Here is a 17,209-nt window from a genome sequence, read left to right as displayed (position 1 = left end):
CTTGAAGCTGTTTCTCTAGAGCCCAGACCCAATCCAGGACAAAGCTCCTTTATTATGTAGAGATAAATTATTTTAACCCAGGGGCATCTTATCTCTAACGTGGAGTTCCTTCTGGGGCAGAGAACATGGTCAAAGGAAGAAAAGAACTAACCAGAAGAGGAAATAAGGCCTAATATTCCTTAGAAAGGGATACAAAGAGTTCACAAATCACAAACACAGGCCTGGTTTCTAAGAATTTCTCTGGAAAGATCCACCAGTGGGAGCACAGTGCCCTGCTGTTCCCTGCGCCCCCTCCCCACACCCGGTCACTGCCAGTCGTGAGTCTTCAGAGTGCCATGCCAGCCCTTACCCCATGGGCTGCTCCGGACAGCCCTCAGAGGCAGGTGCATAGAGCAGATACTGTGTGGCCAGCCCAGCACAGGCCAATGAGGTTGCTCAGAGTGAGTCAGACAGCAGGACTCCAGCCTGCTGAGTGCAAGCACAGGGGCCTGGGCCCCTCCCTCAGGGGAACTTCATCCAGTTCCCGGGAATCTGGAGTGGGCAGCACTGCACAGAAGCCCCGGGCCAGAGCCCCAGCAGGCTGCGCAGACGTGAGTGAGTCAGGCCAGCAGTGGGATCACCTCCTCCACATGCCTCCCGACAAAGGCCCATTCAAGAGAGGCCAGACAAGCCGTCGCAGAGGCTGAAACAGAAACTCAGAGCGGCTGCCAGGGCCAGAGGCCTGGGGCCAGGCCCACGTCACCCTGCCCATAGTCAGACCACAGTACCAGGCTGCTTGGCCAGTCCCCTTGTGCTTCTCTACCCCCCCAGCCCAGCTCCTGGAGAGCACAGCCCTGGCCTGAGTGTTTGAGCCTACAGAGTACTCTGCATATATTCACATTGTCTGGCTTCAGAGTAGCAGTGGCATGGGGACAGACCCCAATCCGTGGGCCTGCATACCTGGAAACTGGTCCTAATCTCCAGAGGGTGAACGTGGGCGTATACGCAAGGCTGGAGGTTTTACCCAACCTTGTTTGCCTCCATTTCAAGAAACACACTGTCCCTTCCCTCCTGCCACATGCCCTCCTTCCCCTGTTCCCACTGAGCCAAGGCCCCCACCTCTTCCCACATTCTGTACTGCCATCACTAGCGTGTCTCCCCCATCAGACGATGAACCCCTTGGGGGCAGAGGCACATGCTAGGCATTTCTGAAGCTCTAGCACTTAGCACCGTAGCTGCTCAATAAAGGTCACTGACTCAGTGAATGGATGGTCGGTATCATTATCCCTTGTAGTTATAATTCAATCCAGCTCAGAACAACCTGAGCATCTGTGTAGAATTTTATGCATTTTATTAAATGCAAGGAATTAAAAACCTCTCTCGAGCCCCTCTCTTCCACTGCCTCATTTCTGCTCTCTGGGGCTTTGTCAAGTCCCACCCACCAAAACACTAGGAGGAAACAGCTTCCCTCCACCGACTTTAGACCCAGACCTTTAGAAGCCTCCAGAGCTCAGATGGGGGTCAAATCCTTGTTTTCTGGACTCTACCAAAGGAACTGAGCACACTGAGAGGATGCACGGGCATAAAGGAAGGTTCACCTTAGGACTGTGTGGTGTGTACCTGGGTATGGGCAATGGGTAGGGAGACAGCTCTGAGGGACCAGTGGGTTTTCAACACCTCCTAGTGGGTGAGGACTTTTTCCCATATGTTCAGTTCCCACATGCTCACTGGACTTTCTCCCTGTGTCCAGTGCCATGCCAGGCACTGAGTGGGGGACAGGGCTTGCCTTTGCAGAGGTCAGGAAAGGGCGCCTGAGTGACTCAGTGGTTGAGCGTCTGCCTTTGGCTCCGGTCATTATCCCGGGGTCCTGGGATCGAATCCTGCATCAGGCTCCCCACAGGGTGTCTGCCTATGTTTCTGCCTCTCTCTGTGTGTCTCTCATGAATAAATAAACAAAATCTTTTAAAAAATAAATAAAGTTTGAAGAGGTCAGGAAGGTGGAGGGGAGAAGGCACGTACAGACATAGCTAAAATGCATGCACGGTAGGCCATGTACTCAGCAGACCAGGGAAGAGGAGAGTATTTCTGTGTACTGGGAACTGGGGAAAACTACTTGAAAAAATGAGCACTCGAGAGGAGCCTCAAAGGCTGATAGAACAGTAGTTACTCCCTTCTCATAATAATACCATCACTACCATCGTTATCATCACAGCCGCCAGTATCTACTGTTGGCCCTGCACCAGGCACCCAGCACAGCACCTTACAGAGCTCATCCCCAGCGTCCTTGTGCTCATTTGACAGATAAAGAAACCAAGGCTTAGAAAGTTAAGAAAACTAGGAAGCTCCAGAACCCAGATAAGAACCCAAGCCTGTGTGTCTCCCAAGGCCACGAGTCTCCACTCAGCTGGGCCGGGGTGAGGGCTCTTTCCGGGCAGGGCCTGAGCATAGGCAGATAGGGTTGGCCATGTGGGGACAGTGCTGGGAGCGTAGCCACAGCCAGGTTATGAGAGCCTGAGCACCAGAGCCCGGCCCCTGTCCTTAGTAATGGACAAGGGAGAGTCACCGGAGGTGTGATGTAGCAGGACCCCATCCTCGGGATCACCAGTAAAGTGGATCGGGGCTGACAGAGCAAGGGAAGAGGCCCGTCACAATGGTCTGGGTGCCAGACTGCAGCTGGGCGAGGTGAGAGGGTGCGTGGGGACCTGCGAGCAGGTGCCCACGGGGGAGGGCTGGAAGGTTAGGTATGTGTCAGAAAGGGAAAGTGCGTGCACGTGTGAGCCCACGTGTGTGTGAGTGCCAGGCAGTTCCTGCTGAGGAAGGCTGCAGGGCCGTCCTGGTGGGAGGCAGGGCCAGGGCAAAGCAACCGGTGGACCTGAGCAGGAGGGCTCAGTGAATGCGGGACCACCATTTCACAGCTCTGCTGGATTTAAGACCTTGGCCTCTGGTCTCTTCTGAGGCCTGGCTTTGCCCTCCAGCTGTGTGGGAGTCACTGTCATTCCAACTCCCTCATTCCTGACCCCTCTGGCCCAAGTCGGATATTCTGAATGGGAACAGCCACATTCCCATGGCCAAGCCTGGTCCCCAGGGCCCTGGGCCCTCTTCCTGGACTTCATGCTCCCATCACCCCACCCCACCCGCCCCAAATGTGCTCCTGTGTGGGTTCCGGGCTGACTTCATACTTCCCCCAGTCATGGTCTTTCCTCCTCCCTCCTATTCCAGGGCGGAGAAGAGGCTGCCAAGTTGGTTCCAGGCTTTCGTACGGGCCAGAGATATTCTGCTTCTCATCAGGGACAGAGGGCCCCACTCGGCTCCTCAGGCCACAGTGACCAGCTGGCCGAGGGCTCTCCCTTGGAAACTTCACACACCCACAACCGGTGGCCCTGGATCTCATCCTCTCCAGGGGCCACCTCTGTCAACACTCTTCCCAGCCTGTTTCCATCCTGACCGAACAGAAGAGGTGGACCAAGGTCTAGGAGGGGCCGGCTCCTCAGCCCAAGAGGAGAAAACCCGGGCTCAGCTTCTGGAGCCCTTCCTGTGCAACCGGCTAAAAGGAGAGGCTTTCTCCGAAGGAACCAGAAACCAGCGCCTTCCCTGCTCAGCTCAGCTGCAACCCTGTATTATGAAATAATGAGTACAATTTGGCACCTGGAGAGAAAAGGGCTCTTTCAAGATTGTATAATCTACAAAAAATTAGAGGAAGAAATGCCTTAGAAATCATGGACTCCAAACCCCCTATTGACAGATGTGGAAACAGAGGTCTAAAGTTGTGGAGGCTCTCACCTGCTTGAAATCAATCTAAACCATTTCTGACTTCCCTCGAAAAGCCCAGTTTGCATCCAAAAGGATATCCGTGGAATGAGTGCACTTGCCCTTGGGGAAGAGCCAGGACCAGAACCTGGGTCTGTGCCTCGGGGCTCATAGCCTTGCCGCTACAGGCTCTCTGCCTCGAGGGACTGTGCCTGTCAGGACTGCTTTGCTTCCTCCAGGGCGCTCAGGCAGAGGCAGGTGGGTGATTTGTTAGACAGTGAGTCCTAGGGGCTGCCTGGCACAGCCTGCCCTCCAGATGGCAGCCAGCTAAGTCCAACAGGGCTCAGGGGCAAGGGAGCGTGTGCTCTGATTTATGGTGGATCAGGTGGGCTGGCTCAACTCCTCCTTCTCCCCCCTCTCCTTGCCACACCCTCCAAGTAAATATAATGGCGCAGGCTCTTTGCTCACTAGGGTACCCACTGTGGACACCCACCCATTTGGAAGGGACATCTCAGTCCCCAGAGGGTTGCTGGCAAGAGAAAAGAAGACAAGAGATGTGGGATGGGAGTGTGCGTCACAAATCTCAGCCGAGAAGTCAGAAGGCCTGGGCCAACGCTGGGTGCGTGACTTCTGAGCCTGTTGCCTCATCTACACGATGTCCTGATTGGATGTTCCCTCAAGGGCCCTCTGGCTCTGAGAAATCTAGATTTCTCTTCTCCCTCGCCCTAGTATCTCCAGCGATGAACACATAGCGGGTACTTAAGACAACTCACTGCATGACTGAGTGAAATGACTCCTCAGTCAGTCCAAAGAGCACACGGAGGCCAGGAGGGCGACTCTTCCCTCTGCTGTCTGCCACCTGAACACCATAAAAGCCATGAGGCTCGGAAAAGCCCTGACAATGCAGGACCCCTCTGCAAACCAGCTTCCTCTCCTAGATGCACAGACATGGCTGGAGCAGCCACAAGAAGCAGGAAAACTGTGCCTAAGGAGAGAGGGGTGGTCTGGACCCCCAACAGGAACAGATCGCACGGCTTGTGCCATCTTACTGCCTAGCTCCTCTCCTTGCTGCTCTTTCCGGCTTCTCCTCCTGGCCTTGCCTCTACTTTGCGTGCTCTCCCTGCCCTCCCCCAGCCCCTTTGTTCTCTTGCTCAGCCACAACCTGTCCTCCCTTCTTTGTGGAGGCTCTGAGCCTTCTGCTGGTCCCGGAGCCACTGGGTCCTGTTAGCCAGGAAAGCTTAGGGGCCGAGATGAGACACCAGCCGGGGACCAGGAGCCTCAGGCTTTCTCAGGGGCAGGGCAGGGAGAAAGCAGCAGTGGAGGGACTGAATTTCTGGTTGGTGCTCAGCCTCTCGAGTCTAATACCCAGGAGAGGGGCTCCTCTTGGAGGGAATCTGAAAGTGCATTTCTTTCTACCTTCTTCCAACAGGGTTCCTGGGGAGATGTTTTCCTTCTGGCCTTCCTGAGCCAGCCCTACACACACTCCCTGGCACAGAGCTAGATGGGGCAAAGAACTACCCTCTCTCTTCCAGCCTGAGACCTATCTAGAAGTTCTGTGTGTGTGTGCGTGTGTGTGTGTGTGTTGATGCGTGTGAGAGCATCTGCACAGGGACAGTGGGGCAGTATACGTGGCATTGAGGGTGCTATGTTCCGTTGTGGTCTATGTACAGTGAATTTGGTATGCATGCAGTGTATCTGGTCTGATACACACGTATGTGTGGTGTGTTTTATGGAGTGTGTGGAGCAACAGAATGCGTGGTGTGTGTGAGAGTGTGTGTAATGTGGTATGCACGTATATGTGTTTGGGGTGATGTGTCGTGGGGACGACTGGAGTGGGTGAGCAGCCACCTCTGTCCCAGGAGCCAGCTATCAGGGTAGCCCAGCCAGAGAAGCCAGGGATCACTAGTATCCAGGCAACCGTGTTGGGGGGAGGGGCAGAGATATGGAGGTGAGGAATGGGCAGGAAAAGGAAGGGAGGCTGAGAATTGAAGAGGAGTTTCCATGGCAACTACCAGGGAGGTCACGTGCAAAAGGCTAAGTTGCGGAAACAGATACACACATCCATACCTCCACAAGATGCGGGCACTGGGCCCCCAGGGTGGGGGTCCCTTCACAGCGGACATGGGCTGCCCACTGATCCATCTCCGAACCTGGAAATCCGGGCCCAGCCAGAGGGGACCACACCAAGGAAACAAAGGAAGTGGAGACGGAGGCCGCGTTCATGGGCAGAAGGCTCAGCAGCCAGGCCCCCATGTCTGGGGGTTGGCAGCAGGGGCCTGCCCGGGCCCATTTCTCCAGCGCAGCTGCTCCCACTCTCGGGTGCTTTCTCTACCAGCCACCACTTGTAAGAGCCAGAGGCGAGCGCCAGAGCCAGGGCTGCTCTTCCAACTGTCCACGGAAGCCCAGCAAGACACAATGGGGGAGGCCCTGCCAGGGCCAGCCCTGCTGGGGAAGGGGGCTGGGCGTGAGGAAGGGGGTGGGGGGAGATTAGGGAGGCCCCTGGAAGAAAACAGGACTGGATAAACAAGAAGGAGGGAGGAAACCCAGGCAGACGTTCTCAGGAGTGCCATACTCTGGAACCCCAGGCCTTCTTTACCTGCCCGCCCCCCCCCCCGCCCCTTGCCCACGGCCCGCCCATGCCCCCCAGCACCAAGCCAGCCGTCCCATTTTGCATTGCTGGTGCGTCTACACTCGCTCGCGTCCAGCCACCTCCCCGTCTTCACACGCCCGGGCTGCGCTCAAGTGTCCACAGCCTCCCAGTAACAAAGGGGAAGCTCCCGCCGGACCCCGGTGGGAGCTGCCCCTTCGCCTTCTCCAAGACGCCGTAGCCCGCTGCGGCAGCAGCCAGGGCTCCGCGGGCCCCAGCTCGCCCCCCCGCCTCGCCCGGGCCTCCCCGCAGAGGCCGCGCTCCGCTTCCGACGCCCACCGCCGCGGCCCCCGCCCCCGCGCATCCCCGGCGCCCCGCGAGGGCCGCTCACACCCCCGACCCGCAACTCCCGGCCGCGATCGGCCCCCGCCCGGGGCCTCCCGCCCTCCGAGGAGGAGAGGACGAGGACGAGGAGCCCAACTTTGCCTCCCGCGCCGCCCGCCGCTCACCTGCACAGCGCGGGGCGTCGGAGACGATCCCGGAGGACGCGCGGTCCGAGCAGCCGGGCGCGGCGCGGCGGGGGCGGGGCGGTGGGCGAGGCTCTCGCGGGCTTCCCGCCTCCCTCCTGCGCAGGGCTGGGGCGCGAGGGGGCGGGGCCCGGCCGGGCGGGGGGCGGGGGCATCGAGGCGCGCGGCGGCCCCGCTGCGGCTGCGGCGGCGGGTGCGGGTGCGGGTGCGGGTGGCGGAGGGCGCCTGGGGGGCGGGCCGCGCGCGCAACAGGAGGCTGCGGCCGGGGGGTGGGGGGGCAGCACCTGCCGCCCGCCCGGGGGTTTCCTCGGCGGAGGGCGGGGAGGCAGCGCGACGCACACAGCGACAGAGCTGGTGTCTCTCTCGGAAATAGTAGACCGGGGGGGACCGGGAGGCAGCCCAGCACCAGACACGGCAACCCACGTTAATTGGGAGCCTTGGCAATTAAGGGGAATGTGTACCCGCAGCATGAATGGCTGTGTCGTGGGCGCCTGAGCGCCGCTCCGGTTGTAGTTGTCATTTCCAGCTCGAGCCGGGCGGGGGGCGCGGGCGGGGCGCCACCGAGGGACAGGTGTGCCGCCCGGGACCACCGCCCTCCCTTCCGGGGGGGCCCTCATCCTGGCCCTGCCCGGTCACCGTCCCGCCCCTCAGGATCCAAATTTAAGGCGACAGCTGACTTTGAAGATGCAAATCCTGGCTCCCGCACGTCTCCCTGGGACGTAACCGTGAGCCAGGGGCTAAAGGAAGCTCTGGAGCCCCTTTGCTCGCAGGTGATGGTGGCGGTGGGAAGGCTCCCCTCCTGGGAAGCTGAGCCCGGGAGCTCAGAGCAAGTGATCAACAAGCCGGCAGGAGCTGGCAGGGCTTATAGGAAGGGGCCCAGGCACAGAACCCCAGCAAAGCCAGGAAGGCGGACTGCTGGCCACCAGGCTGCCCAGCCCCAGCCACGATGGAGACAGGATGAGGGGTGTTTCCTGAGAGGCGCTGTGATTGTCCACACCTAGGCAGGGCCATGGGGACTTCATTACAGACAGGGGTATGGCCATCCAGGAAGAGACCCAGCCCTAGCTCTAACACCCCCAACCCTCAGCCTCAGTATTTTCAGCTGCGGAAGGAAGACCAGATAATTCTAAGGCCATTTCTCACTCTAGCCCTGGATGATTTTAATTATTTTAGCGAAAGATCAAGTCTCAAAACCCCAAGGCAGGAAGTACTCTTGAATTCAAAAAGGCCTTGCGCAGATTTGGAAGCGGTACGTGGCTACTGAGAACAAGTGGGCAGCCTCCCCCCACATGCACACACACAAGGGAGACCAATGGGGTGACAGTTCTGATCGGTGGAGTGCAGGACCTTGGACAAAATGGACATGGTTCCAAGAGTCCCCGGGTTCTATGGGTGCCTCTGAAAGCTAAAGCTCTAAGCCTGGCTCCAATCTTGCCAGTCTGTGTGACTTGACATAGATCGAGTAAACTTTCTGTTCCTGTCTTTTTCTCCACAAGTGAAGACTTGGTGACAGTTGTCCCCCCTCTTCATTTGCTCGAGGGGGTGAGAGATGAAACCACACGCCTTGGTGGGCCCATGTTCTTGGGCAAGCAGATTTAATCGCTCCCGGATGCCCTTGCATATTGCCTTCCAGACATTTCTCTGTGCTGCTTTTTGGAGTTCCTCCTGTTGGGGACACACCAAACCCAAGCTGGGAAAGCCTGTTTGGGGAAAAAGGAATTCCAAAGCCAAGTCACCTGGAGTAGCAGCCCTTTCCTAGAATTCCAAGGTGTTTGACTGAATTACTTCCTAGGGATACCTGCTGGCTCTGCTGACCAGCGTAAGGGCTGCAGCGACAGGATCTATAGTCATGAGAGGAAGGGTCACGCTTGCCTCTCAAATTGTGCTCCATCATCATTCCTCTAGGACCACTGATGAAGGTTGGGGTGGCACGCTATGTAGTCCACACAAGCATGTTCCGGAAGAGTAGCATCTCCCTTCCAGGGGGAGAAGAAGCCCATCTAGCCTCTGTGAAATGTGAGTGTGGGTAAGAAAGGGTCCCCAGCTTCTCCACTCTTTCAGTACATTTACTGATGACAGGAGCCACTCTGCACTGAGCCCTCAGCCAAGCTCCAGGCCACAACAGCGCAAGGAAAGTTGTAGTCTCTTATGGCTAATGAACAAGATGGGTACTTATCAACTGGTCCTGCAAATCAGTGTGTCACGAAAACCTGGTTCAGAGCCCTGAGGATGCAGCATTTGAAAAGCGAGCCAAAAGGTCAGGAGGTGTTAAAGAGACGTGGTGAAGGAGCCAGGAATCGGAGTGACAGGCAAGACTGGGACTGGGAAAGGATTCTGACATAGGAACAGAAATGACATGTGCAAAGGCCCTGAGGCAGAAGGAGCGTGGCACGGAAGGAGCCACTGTGGCCCTCAAGCAGGGGAGACAGGCTGGAGTAGGAAACACATGCTAGACCAGGCAGGCCTGGTAGTTCCTGGGTAAATCCCTCTTTTATCCTCGGGATAATGGGAAGCCACTGAAAGGCATTAGGAAAACTGTTGCAAGCAAGAACTGGGGAGTGGGTGGCTAGGATGTAGGGGGACCCCACAGTGTGGGGTCAGGGGCTGTGGGGAGGGTGGTGCTAAGGTAAGGCTGAAAAGTGGGCCTGGCCCCTAAGTGAATAGAATCCTGCCTCTCTAAAGGCCCTGGGAGCAAAGAGAGAGAGAGCTGGGGCCGGTGTGCACAGCCATGGTGGAAGTAGGACAAGAAAGAACAGAAACCATTTCTAAAACGCTCCCCATGCGTCCAGAATTGGAGCCACGAAAAGACCCGGGGCTCAGAAGGACAGCCTGACTGTTGGGAGCACAAGGGACGGCTCCATGCTTTAAAGCTTGTGCTCAGTAACTCACAACTGTGCTACTAAATACTAAAACCCCGTGTGGACTGCTCTTGCCTCGTCCCCAGGGACTGTGACAAAAATAGCCGTTCAGCCTGTCAGCGCCCGGGTCCCAGAGCAGCAGACCAACCCGAAGTGGAGGGCCAGCAGGAAAGAGTAGAGGGGCAAGACCAGGAGTCTTGGGGAGAGACCCCTGCCTCTCCTAGCAGGTAACCCTCCAAGGTGGCTTTGGGGGTACCATTTCATCCTGGGGTGCGGACTGAAGAATCAGAGCACTCCTGCCCACCAACTACTACTTTCAATCCATTCACAGCCACTGTGCTTTGTACAGGTTCGAACGTACCTCCTCCCCCCAGCCAAATGCTGAGCCCCCAAACCCTAGGACAGAACCGTTTCCTACTCCTTGGCTGAAAGAGATTGCGCACCTGCAAACTGCTCCTGGAACCTGGGTCCTTCCACCCTCCCTGACCTGTCTTTCTCGAACCTGTCCAGCTTCTCCCTCAAGCAGCTTGTGTGAGGCCCTTTGTCACTTTACACAGCTCCTGGACAATCCAACCTGCAACCATGGCTTCACCATCCATGTAGGGCCGATGGCCCCCACACTCGCCAGCCTGGTCCTCATCCCCAGAGACCCAGAGGAGTAATGCCCAGGCACCCCGCACGGCTCATGCTGAATCCATCATCTGACTCCCCCCACACCCAAAGGTGCTCCCCCTCCGGGGTCTTTCTTTAATTCATAAATGGCACTGTCCCCACCCAGTCACTCACCTGGGAAAGCATGTACTATCCTCACTCCTCTCTCCTGACCACTTCTGTTCTAGATCAGGTCTCTCTGCTGCCAGCCTCCTGCCGGAGACTCGGCCTCAGTCTCCCCACCCCCAGGCTATCAACTCTGGTATTTTCTGCAACTCAGATGTGACTCAAACCTTCACAGGCTCCATGTTTTCTACACACTATAGTCTGACTTCTTAATATAATAGTTTTTACAACCCAAGACCCACCCACCTTTTGTGCTTCATCTCCTGACCCCATACTTTGCTCTGCCTTCCCCATTCCATCCCCACGCCTGTCACTCCAACCCTTGCAAATGCTGCCCCCCGGCCCAAGAGGGTCACTCACAATCATCCAAATATGCTGCCGGTTTGCATGCCGCCCATCTTTGCTCATAGAGTTTCTCTGCTTAAAACATCCCCTCTTGGGGCGCCTGGGTGGCTCAGTCATTCGAGTATCTATCTGCCTTCGGCTCAGGTCATGATTCCAGGGCCCTGGGATCGAGCCCCACATCAGGCTCCCTGCTCAGTGGGGAGCCTACTTCTCCCTCCCCCACTACTCTTGCTTGTGTGTGCTCTCTCCTCTCTCTCTCTTCTGTCAAATAAATAAAATCTTTTTTAAAAAAGACTTAGAAAAAATAAAACATCCCCTTTCCCTTCTCCCCTTGTGAGAATCTTACCTACTCTGCAAAGCTAAATTCAAATATCACCTTATAGAAATTAAGGCTGTCTTGTCCACGCTGTCGCGAATGGTCTTGTGCCTCTCCATCTATAATGGTGCATATCATAGTCTGGATTTTACTGTGTGTAATTGCATGTGGGCTGCCCTAATGGAATAGGAAGTTCTTGGAGGCAGCCTGGCCTCTCACTCCGTATGCAGACCCCAGTGGCTTGCCTGGTGACCCATCTATAACTTGGGTTATCAATGGGAATTGTAATTCAAGGGAATCGTAGCTCACAAGACCCTGCATGATCGTGTCCCGGCCAGCCTTTCCAGCTTCGTTGTGAACACCTTCTTCCTCCTGTCTCATCAATCTCTCAGCTTAGCCAAAGCCTTCAGAACCGGCTCCCCACCCCCCCGGTACCCTGGGGCCCCCCACCACAGGTGTGCAATGCCTTTGCTTTGCTCTCTCTTCCCAAGGTGAGCGGATGAAGTCGCAGTGCTGTTGAGGTCACAGGCAGAGGTGAGATGCGTGGTGAGGAAGAGGAGGAGACCCTGACAACTGACACTGGCGGGGGGAGGGGGGAGCTGAAAAGCAGGACTTCTCTGTAGGGAGCTGTGGGGACTCGATGGGATGACAGACACCGCTGCTTCCCTAGTCAGGTGGGTTTTCTTTTTTCCTTTCTGCCACTTTTTGCTGACTGAGCTCAGTTTAAAGCACTCATTCCCCAGACTTACCAAGGGGGGTCCACGTGACCCAGTTCTGGCCAAGAAGATGGCAACAGAATTCTATTTAGTAAGAATGCTAAGGCATGCGACTCTTGCCTTTTGTATTTCTCTTCTCCCTCTTCCTCCTCCCCTTCCTCCCCTTCCTTTCCCGCCGCTTCTCCTTCCTACTTCTCCTCCCCTTCCTCCTCATCCTGTTTTTGTCAGGAACACGAATGCGATGCCTGGAGACGAGGCAGCCATCTTGCATTCCAGAGTTTCCTGTTACCTGAGAAAATCCAGCTGGTTTTCCGTTCCATGCAGCCAACACAGTCCTAAATGGCACAAATAGATTGGAACAGCTAGGGGGGACAGCCTTGCATGACGAGAAAGCAGGATTTCAGCACGAGGAAGCTGCCTCCCCGAGAAGACCTCTGCCTGCCTGCTTACGGGCCGCTAGCACACACCTGACGCATGTCAGCACGTCGAAACAGAAACACCAATGCCCCTCTTCCTGGAGCAGGTCCCCCAGAGTCCCTTTCCCTAGCTACCTTTAGATCACGATCTTGATTTGGAGAAGGGAAGAAAGCCAAGGCAGGCAGAGTGGGGGAAGTCTGAAATAAAATTTCACCCTGTCTTCCCACAGGAAAACTATAACATATGTCAGGAAACGAGGCATGCCAAAGCATGCATGAGATTTGTCTCTAAGTGAAAAATCCACCCCAGTCCCATTAGTCTGGAGAACGAATCCTGCCCGATTGACTTAAACGTGTCTTGTAAGTGTGAAGTGTCACCTCAAGGCGCCAATCTCTAATTATGAGCACGCCTCTTCCAGAGCTGCTGGTTATCCAAACCGAGCACATGACCACTCCTCCCCCCAGCCTCTCCACTCTGCAAACACGCACCCATTGGTCTCCTCCCAGTGAATGCAAATGGGAGAAAACGAGCAACGTTGCCCTTTGGAGACAATGACGTTGGAAATTCAATACATAATGGCTCCCTAGACAAGACCAGAATAGCTTTGTGTTTCTGCCTTCCCCATGCACAGAGAAGCTGACAGCCTGTTAGCATAAGCAGGCGTCTGAACTCCCCACCCCTCCCCTAGTGCCTGGAGCCAACGTTTGCAGGGAGAGGCACCTGTTCATCATCATATACTTTCTTCCAACCTAATGGATCCAGGCTCAGAACAGAGGCTGTAGCTGAGTTTTTGAGCCAGGAAGAACCATGGGGACCCAGCGGGCACCTCTGTTTGGTCTTTTAGGCCCGTGCTGCAACCAGACAATAACCCGCTAGCCCAGCCACGCTTCCAGGCAGGAAAGACTTGAACCCACTTTTCCTCTTTTGCATCTCCCACTCCCACTCCCACTCCTTCCCCCAAAGTCCAAGCTGGAGTTTAGGGAAGCAATAAAAATGATTTGGGGCTAGCTGGTTGCTGAACTTTATAGGGAAGTCTTAGGGGAAGCCTCCGGACTGAATGCCATGAGGGGAAGCAACTTTCCTGCAGTGCAAACTCAGTGCCTGTAGATAAAGCTGTGTTTCTCCCAAGAAGCCGACAGCAGCAGCCAGAGGCCTGGCATCCTGGGGCTGTGCCTGGACTGTCTGGGGAAGGGAGCTCATTCCTGATGACCATGGGCTTCCAAGACGGATGGTGGGCAGGTCAGCAGACCACTTATGGTCATGAGGACACTGCCTCTCTAGTCTGCTTATAATGGGCTCTTGGGTTCATTAACATCTCCATTTCTCTCAACCCTCCTACCATTCCATTCTCTTTGATGATGTTGTTTGTGTAATTGCCTCTCAAATCAAAGGCATGTTTGATGTCCACCATTTAAAGCATTATGTCTATTGATTCTCGTTTTTCAGGCCTTGTCTGGAACCTTAGATGTGGCCGGTGGGAGGTGATGAGCATAAAACACTCACCATTCTGGCCATTCACTCTAACATTAAACATGTATCTAGCACTTGAGCACAACTCCTTTCAGGACATTGTTTAAAAGAGAGTCCACAATTATCTTCCTGAGTTGAACTCAGAACCTTCAGCTTCTGACTCACAGGAGGGTTGCAATGATTTGACCCAGGGAATCGCCTAAGTTGGTTGCTCTTGGATGGTGAATCAAATGAAGGCAGGAAGGATGTCTAGTTTATGCTTTTTGTTTGTTTTGTTTGGGGGTGTTTTTAAGGTTTTTTTTTTTTTTTTTTTAATGATAGTCACACACACACAGAGAGGGAGAGAGAGAGAGGCAGAGACACAGGCAGAGGGAGAAGCAGGCTCCATGCACCGAGAGCCCGACGTGGGATTCGATCCCAGGTCTCCAGGATCGCGCCCTGGGCCAAAGGCAGGCGCCAAACCGCTGCACCACCCAGGGATCCCAAGGTTTTTTTTTTCTTATTTGATGCTTTTAACACCTGTTCCTCAACACTTGCCAATATAATCGGTGGGTAATCAGTATTTACTAATGCAAAAGATTGGAATGATATTGATGGATAAAACCAACGAGCATCAAGAAAATTCCCCACATATCAGCGCTGTGAGGCTGTCTGACGCTGACTGTGCCTTGTCTGACAGGCGAGAGAAAGGGAGAGATGGAAAGAAGGCTTCCGGGGACATGATCCACGGCAGATTCATCCGGAGACTGCTCTCGAATTATAGCAGGTTGTGTTTTGAAAGATGGCCTCGGCAGTGTCTCCCATCCCATGGGCTCTTCTGCCGGGAAACTTTGCTGCTCCTACCACTTGGAGGTGGCACTGATCCTTCCTCACCACAGTCTGGACTTAGTTTGAGCAACAGAAAGAGCCAGAACTATCACCCTATAACTTTTTAGATGGGGCCTTAAAAGAGCTGCAGCTTCTGCCTTCAATGTTTGGAACACCACCTCTTGGAAGCCAGCCACCTTAGAAGTCAGATTATCCTGCTGGAAGGAAAAAGAGAGAGAGAGAGAGAGAACGTGGAGAAAGGCCTGAAGCCACCTGGGACATTCCCATCCAAGCCAAGCTCCTACTCCTCAGATCTTGAGTAAATAAAGTGCTTGTTGTTTTTTAAAGCATTAGGTTTGGGAGCATTTTATTTTGCAGCTATAGATGACTCAAGCAAGGTGATTGGGCCCCACCTCAAACCTATGTATCTGATTCTCCAGGAACAGAACCTGGGCATCAGCTTTTTAGCAGAACCTGCCTGGCACAGGGAAATAGCTGAGCCTCGCAGTGACTTCTCCCGTGGACGGCTTTATCCGTGGCTTGCAGACTTGGTGGGTCTGAAGCCCTGGAGTGCACAATATGTCTGAGCTATAGGAACCCAGGCCAGAGACATACACAAGAACACCACAGCTTGGAAGAAACAGAGCACAAGGGAGTTCTATATGCAGAGCCATGGGATATCTGAACTGGATGAGGCCTTAGAAGATGTTTTGCAAATGAGGAGCTCATGGCCCAGAGAGAGGAGCTGAGTGACTCAAAGTCACATAACTTATTTGTGGCCCACTTGGGACCAGAGCAATGTCTCCTGAGTACTGGTCCACTCTTTCCCTTGCCTGTCTATCTCTCAGGATTTCTGTGTCCTGAGGAGTGAGAAAAACACATGCTTTCTTAAATGCATGGTAAGTATCTTAAAATATATTTTTTAAAGATTTTATTTAAAAAAGATTTTATTTATTTATTCATAGAGACACAAACAGAGAGAGAGACAGAGACACAGGCATAGGGAGAAGCAGGCTCCATGCAGGGATCCCAACATGGGACTCCATCCCCGCTCTCTGGGATCACGCCCTGGACTGAAGGCGGCGCTAAACCGCTGAGCCACCTGGGCTGCCCAGTAAGTATCTTAAAATATTAACTAACCCAGGTTTTAAGTACCAATTATTGATGTCCCAATTAATGTGAACATACCAAGAGTATATCCACAGCAAGAAAAAGATCAGGATAAGAGGTGAAACTAACCTGGGCTGCCTTCCTCTCAAACAGTTGACCTTTGAAGGGGGAGGATGAGGGTCTGTGGCAGTAAAAGAGCAAACCCAGGCACAGAAGTTAGAATGAGACATGTGGGAGGTGCAGTCTGAGCTACTTGGCAGGTTCAGAGAGGCCTGCTGGGAAGAAGCAGGGATTTATGAGAACCTGTTTTCCATCTAGGATCTGTTTTCTTATCTGGTTCCTCCGCCAGCAGAGGCGGGACAGGACTGGGGGCTGCCTAAATGGAAGCCCTATGATGCGGACTTCCTGAGCCCCATCCCCCACCCCCATCCTGCTGCCGGCTAAGAAGGCTGACCAGGGCCTGGGAGAGAACTGGTGCCCGAAACTACAACTGTGAGGCCGAGGCTTCTGAACCTGGTATCAGGATCCTGCTCTCTCCCCCTTTCTCCCTCCAGAGTCCAGCCCCCACCCTTTGCCATTAGAGGAGGCCCCAAAGACACCACCCAAAGCGAGTTTATTTTTAGTTCCCATTCTTTCCTGAGAGCTGCCATGCACAGACCACACATCTTAAATATTCCCAGCTGCCCTGTGCTGAGGACTGAACCAAAGAGAAGGGATTTTTACTTGGAGTAGGAGAGGTCAAGGCCAAGCAAACAGAAGAAACTCCCTTGGAGTCAGAGTGGACAAAATGAGTGAAGTTGGTAAATTTATTTCTTTGGCAAATAATTTGTGCTCAGCGGACAAATCAATAACACTGTCTGCAGTTTCCATGCTACAGAACAGGTTCTTTTGGCACCTGTTCTCTCTGAAGAACGAGTTCTTGTGGAAAAGTAGTAAGAGGCCAATAGAATGAGCATGGGTAGTTCCGAATTAGAATCCAGGACTGCTGGTCTTGAACAAGTCATCTGACTTCCCTGAGTGTCAGTTTCCTCTTCTGGGAAGATGGCAATAATGCTATTCTCTATTCCGTAGAGTTCTTTCGGGGGCTGATGGAGCTAACTCGCACAAAATACATGCTGCCTAGCAGTGATAATTGCTCAATCAATATTCCCGTCCTGACTTCCGTGTCCTAACTAAACCCACCTTGACCAGCCCCAAGATAGAATTTCATATGGAACAGACACCTACTGTGAACCTACCACATGCCAGGCATGAAACGAGGCCATGTCACAACCTTACCACATGACAACCTCGAGCGCTGGGTGTTACTTATCCTCATTTCCCTGTGGCCCTCTTCGGGGTCAATCCTACCCTACAGCAGACCATCGTGACAGGTCAGAGCGGATGCAGAGATATAAAGCAGTGGCCACCGTGGGGTCCGAGTAACATGCCGCCTGCTTCTGACCTCTACACCTTTGCAGATCACCAGGACACTGGGTGCTCCAGGAGAAAGCACCATTGGCCCCACCCCATGTCTGGGGGACCTTGACCAACCCAAATGAACTCACTGAACT

At 54.3% G+C, this 17,209-nt stretch overlaps 1 protein-coding gene across 2 annotated transcripts in view; it reads right to left on the bottom strand.

Annotated features, from left to right (window-relative positions):
- FXYD6 (FXYD domain containing ion transport regulator 6) overlaps positions 1–6,956 on the bottom strand; it is a 30,968-nt gene extending 24,012 nt beyond the window's left edge. Inside the window, exon 1 of one of the 2 annotated variants that reach the window (XM_025465369.3) lies at positions 6,823–6,956. The gene's annotated coding sequence lies outside the window, so the exon portion shown is untranslated. The remainder of the gene's footprint in view (positions 1–6,822) is intronic. The other variant, XM_025465370.3, reaches the window with a different exon arrangement.
- Positions 6,957–17,209: the final 10,253 nt, after the last annotated feature.

Source organism: Canis lupus, chromosome 5 (genome assembly GCF_003254725.2).
Source record: "Canis lupus dingo isolate Sandy chromosome 5, ASM325472v2, whole genome shotgun sequence".
Taxonomy (NCBI): Eukaryota; Metazoa; Chordata; class Mammalia; order Carnivora; family Canidae; genus Canis; species Canis lupus.
This window is presented reverse-complemented; position numbering and strand designations above follow the sequence as displayed.